The sequence below is a fragment of the Eschrichtius robustus genome, chromosome 5, assembly GCF_028021215.1.
Source record: "Eschrichtius robustus isolate mEscRob2 chromosome 5, mEscRob2.pri, whole genome shotgun sequence".
In the NCBI taxonomy this organism is placed as follows: Eukaryota; Metazoa; Chordata; class Mammalia; order Artiodactyla; family Eschrichtiidae; genus Eschrichtius; species Eschrichtius robustus.
The window spans coordinates 50,493,683-50,499,251 of NC_090828.1; the positions used below are offsets into that span (position 1 = coordinate 50,493,683).

Genomic DNA, 5,569 nt, shown 5'->3' on the forward strand with positions numbered 1-5,569 from the left:
AGTGAACCTAAATTAGCTCACAACACACGCCGATAGCCAGTGGGGGCATATCTCCCTGCAAAGAACAAGCACCATATCTGTTTGGAAGACTCCATAAAAGATGAGGTAAAGAGGGCACTCTGCAATTATAGCTCACAGTTTTTTCCTTTGCCACCTGTATATCAGTAGCTAGGGGGGTAGCCATTAGACTGACTTAGTACTCACCCTGGGGACCAACACCCTCCCTATTGTGAGTCTAGCCGGGTGATAAAGCCCAAAGTCTTCCTGTGTCTGAGGCACATCCCTAGGCTACTTCTATGCTTAAAAAAAAATCAAGGTTTGTACTCAACGCAGGCATTAGACACCCCAGTTTCCAACATGCTAGTTCTACCCCATGTCAATTAACAGTTTCACCAGAATCTAATTTTAACTAACTAAAAATTCCAACAAACTAGAACATAACCATCACATATTTCTGTATCTGGGGGAATAAACAAGAGTTTTTGGGGTTATATTCTTAATAAAAAGAAAACACAATGAAAATTTTAAAAGAATAAACATAAAAACACAGTTCAAAAACTTAGAAATGAGCACAAATTAAGGAAAGCATACAATTAAAAACAGAAAGAACTGACCTTAGAACATGACATGGTTATATTTTGATTACCCAACTAACAATCAAAATCAGAAATGTGAAGTCTCCAGAGCTCTGAGAAGTGGGTGGCCTGCTTCTCTGCCGCAAGTGCAGCTCCCTCACCTGAGGCGGACCCCACTCGCCCCTGGAGTGAGCCGGCGCCCCTGCAGCTGCTCCCCACGGCGCCCTCGGATTCCTGCCACTGCAGCTACGGCGCCCTCGCCCCTCGGATGGTTGTAAAGAAGAAAGTCCCACTCTCTCCGTCAAAATGAAGTGGGATTTTAACAATTACCACGTTCATTCCAGAATTAAACCGGTAAAGCCTGATGACAGAAGACAAGGTTCCTACACTACTGCATATTTGGAAGGTTCTTATAAAGACTGCATTAAAGACTATGAAAGGTTATCAGATTTTGGGTCACCGATTGTGAGCCCCAGTTTCGTAGAACTTGAAACTAAAAGCAAACCCTGGCATAATAAGGAAAATCAACATGTACGACACTTAACAGTTCAAATGACATAGAAGAACTAGAGACCAGTGGACCTTATGAAGACAGTGGCTACTCTTCATCTTCCCAACAAAGTGGCCTCGATGAACATGAAGACAGTAGCCTTCCCCTGGTGGAAAATTTCAGTGACAGTCCACAATCTTGCCCGCTATGGACGCAAAGCGCAGACCAAGATCCCAACAAAAACTTGCTGCCGGCTCTTCATTCTGAAAAAGTGGTTTGTTCAACATTAAAAAAAAAAATGTAAACAAAATCCTAAAATAGATTGGGAGAAGCTGAGGGAATTTATATCCAGTGGAAATTTTAGACTACGGAATCTAATTGCCAGGAAAACAGGCCTAAAGTGTGTAGATAGTCCCATTGAACTCTTTCGAAGGGGACTCAGACATCCCTTAGCAAATATTTTAACACAGCTCAGTGATACGGACTTAATCAAGTAAGTGTTGTTGTTTTGAGTTCATTAGTGTAAGCCATGAACATTTTTGTTAGGTGGCTCAGCACCACCAGCTCATGCAAAGACATAGCAGGGTAGTCTTGCACTATTGTTCAATTGAGGTGATGACCTTTGTCTGGTTGCTGGTATTTTACTACCTATGTGTCACTAAGAGGAAAGAAAGATAATTTTTAGAGTATGCATTTAATCCAGTTATTTCAAATTTCATATCTATGCTATTAGAAAACTATTTCTGTTAGATTGGGATCTTTGTTCCTTTGGTTCTGAAATTGTTCATAGGTAAGCTACATCTTTTAGTCTTAACTATAAAACAACAGCCTAGGTCTGGTGTACAGGTCCTATAGGCATTATGATTTTTTTTTTAAATTAATTTATTTATGGCTGTGCTGGGTCTTCGTTTCTGTGCGAGGGCTTTCTCTAGTTGTGACGAGTGGGGGCCACTCTTCATCGCGGTGCGCGGGCTTCTCACTATCGCGGCCTCTCTTGTTGCGGAGCACAGGCTCCAGACGCGCAGGCTCAGTAGTTGTGGCTCATGGGCCTAGTCGCTCCGCGGCATGTGGGATCCTCCCAGACCAGGGCTCGAACCCGTGTCCCCTGCATTGGCAGGCAGACTCTCAACCACTGCGCCACCAGGGAATCCCAGGCATTATGATTTTTGTCACACTTGAAAGTATAAAATAATTTCTGGTTTTGTTAGGCCATTTTCAAATTTGACAGTAAATTTAACAGTGATGAAAATACAGAAACCCACAAATGGGTCTGATTATTACTGTCTCTTAGAAACCTTATACTGACCCCCCCTTTCTCATTCCACCAAAGAAAACCTGTTAGGATGAGGTAACTGAGAATTAAGATGATTATCTAATCTATTGAATTAGATTGCCTCCAACTCAACTGGGTTCATTTTCGGCTTTTTGAAAAATTTTTTAGAGGTACTCTTTGTGTTACTTTACACTGGTCCATGAAATATAGCTGAAGCAAAACAGACATAAGTAAGTATCGATTTTTATTATTGGCCAGCTTCGTGAGAGATAACCAACATCACAACATTTTTGTTAACAAAATGGATTTTTTAAATTGATTTCTCCTAATAGCAGTGTGTCCTCAAGTCCTTTGAAATTTGTCTAATGTTAATAAATAACCAAGATGGTGCCATATATACAATGGGGCTTCTTATTTGATATTTGTAGATATTGTGAAAAAATGAAGTACGAAGTGTAGTGGTTCTTAAGCCTGGATCCACTTAGAATTACTTAACAGTGAGCTTTAAAAAAAAATACAGAGCCCTGGCCCCCATTTTAGATCAATTAAACCCAAGTGACTAGGCGTGGGCCATCCTTAAATTTTAAGTGCATGCCTCAGGCAATTCTAATGTATAGCCAGGTTTGAAAAGCACTGCTAATAGAAATTTCTTTTTTGCACTGTTAATGTTTCTGTAACATATGCATCTTAGCTCTTTGTAGTGCTTTAATTGTTTGCTTTATAATCATTTACTTTTCCAGTGTGTCTAAAGTGAGCACAACTTGAAAGAAGATTCGAGAAGATGATAAGGGGGCATTGCAATTGTACAATAAAGCAATACAAAGAATTACCATAAAAAAAAAGAAATGTGAAGTTTCATTAATGTTTTGTATTTTTTTAACATCTTTATTGGAGTATAATCGCTTTACATTGTTGTGTTAGTTTCTGCTGTATAACAAAGTGAATCAGCTATACGTATACATATATCCCCATATCTCCTCCCTCTTGCATCTCCCTCCCACCCTCCCTTTCCCACCCCTCTAGGTGGTCACAATCATTAATGTTTAAGTGGGCAAGAGAGCCTATGAAAAACAGCTCTATCTATTGCAAAGCTTATGTTCATTATTCAAAACACACAAAAGAAACAACAAACAAAATGTTATAAGGTACCACTATACCAAGTACCATACTAGATATGGAGATATAAAAATGACTAAAAGATGTCTTGGGCCCTTTTACTATAGCCCAGTGGAGGAGAAGATACATATGAATAGAGTAAAATGGAAAAAAATACCATTAAAATGGTATGTGTAAATTATTGGAGTTACCTAAAGAAGGAAAAAATAAAGCCTTCACAAAGGTGACATGTGAACTAGCTCATTTGAAACTGTGATTTACTACACAAATGAAATGTCTCATCATTCTATTTATAACAAGAAATGTACGTTCTTAGTCGGATGATGTAAACCACACATGCTCCCTGAACTGCCCCTGCCACATCGGCCCCTGTGGGCCTTTGTCATACCTCTGGATCCCTCAAGGTCCCCAGAGTGAACAGTGTCTGTGGCGGCCAAAGCACATCCGCGCCTGGGCAATAAATAGGTCAGTGACCACAAGTGTGTAATGAGTTTAAAAAGTGCCGAATATTTTGGAAGTCAAGAGAAAGAAATTTAAAGGAGAGAAACTCTCCAAAACAGTCTGTAATAACCTATAAGAATATTTCTGAGAGACCTTAATGGAGTTCAAAACAGAGAATTTGACAAGTTGAATCATTGGTTCAAAGGAATAAATCCCAGATACTCTGTAGATATCGTTTTCCAAAACTCTGACTTTTGAGAACTCAAACTTTTTCTCCATAATAATTACCATCTTTCAGGTCCATTAGTTTCATGGATGTTGTCTATTGTTATTTTCTTCTTTCCCTCCTCCTTTCCATGAGAAACTGCTTCTTATTCCCAATCCTCAAAATTTTTTAAGTTTTATTTTTGAAATATTATTAACCCAAATAAACTATATATACAAATATCCCTTCTTTTACTGATACAAAATAAGAATGACATCTTCTCAAGTTTACTAGTTTAAGAACAAGAAGGTACAAATTCATGGTAGATTTCATTTTTTACTTGATTTGACTTGTTACATGTTTAAAATTTTGGCAAAAATAATCCAATTAACAAAATAATTTAATTGACAAAATGGAGCATATTGCCTACACTCCTGTTTATTGCATGAAAACAAGTGATGTTAAGTGATACTAAGCAGGCTCTGTGTTAGCCACTGTCTTTTATGTTGCCTCATAAGCATCATCTCAGAAATTATCACATATTCAAGCACTTTCAGACACTAGTAAGCAGGTGGACATGGTGTTGTCTTAATATAGGTATGATGTTCAGTGATGTTCACCTTTTTAGTGACAGGAAACCAACATTTAATTTATACTCACTCACCTAGAATGGAGCCTATGTTTGGTCCAGACCACACCCTAAAACATACTGGGCCAGCCATGAGGAACTGATTTTCAGTCTGGAAGCAACAGTGGACCACAGTGGTTGTCTGCAGTGGGCATTACTCTAGTTGTTGGTAAGCATATTTCACAAGTTGTTGAATAGTTTTAATATCATCCCCGCAGCATGTGATCAGCCAAGGCAAGCCCTTCTCTTAATAATCAACAGCACATGAAAAAGTTTTGGTGACGCCTCCTCTCAAATTTTACATGGGCTACCTTAGCCCCTAATGATAAACATTCAGTGCTAAAGATCTCTCATTTCTTCTCAGAGCAGAGAGAGATTTTTATTTTATTAGTCCAGTTTCTTTTTAGTCTGCCAGCAAATAATTATTATCACTCTCAAAGTGAAAATAAGTTTCAAAAGGTATGAGCATCCCCTTGGAAACTTCCCAGGTATGAAATTGGCATAATCAGCAATCAGCTTCTAATTAAACATCAGTGGTCATGACACCAGTACAGTCTTGTTAAATCAATTAATTAATTTCTTATTAGATACCATTCAGGATAGGAATCATGCTCTGTTTTTATGTTCAAAAATTAAATCACACCTAAATTTTTATGCCATTGTATAATATCTTATTAAATGCTTTAAATCTCCTCCTATACTCTTGTATACAGCTCTCTTACCTTCCCAGCTCAGCTCACTCTGATTTTCAAGGTTATCATACAATTTCCACTCTTTTATTTGACTCAGCACTCATAATTAATCCTTACTTGACAATTGTATAGATCCTCCCAATTTCTCC

The 5,569-nt window shown here is 38.2% G+C and overlaps 1 pseudogene; it reads left to right on the forward strand.

The window, feature by feature from the left end:
- The first annotated feature begins 769 nt into the window (after positions 1-769).
- Positions 770-3,941, forward strand: LOC137764622 (F-box only protein 5-like; annotated as a pseudogene).
- Positions 3,942-5,569: the final 1,628 nt, after the last annotated feature.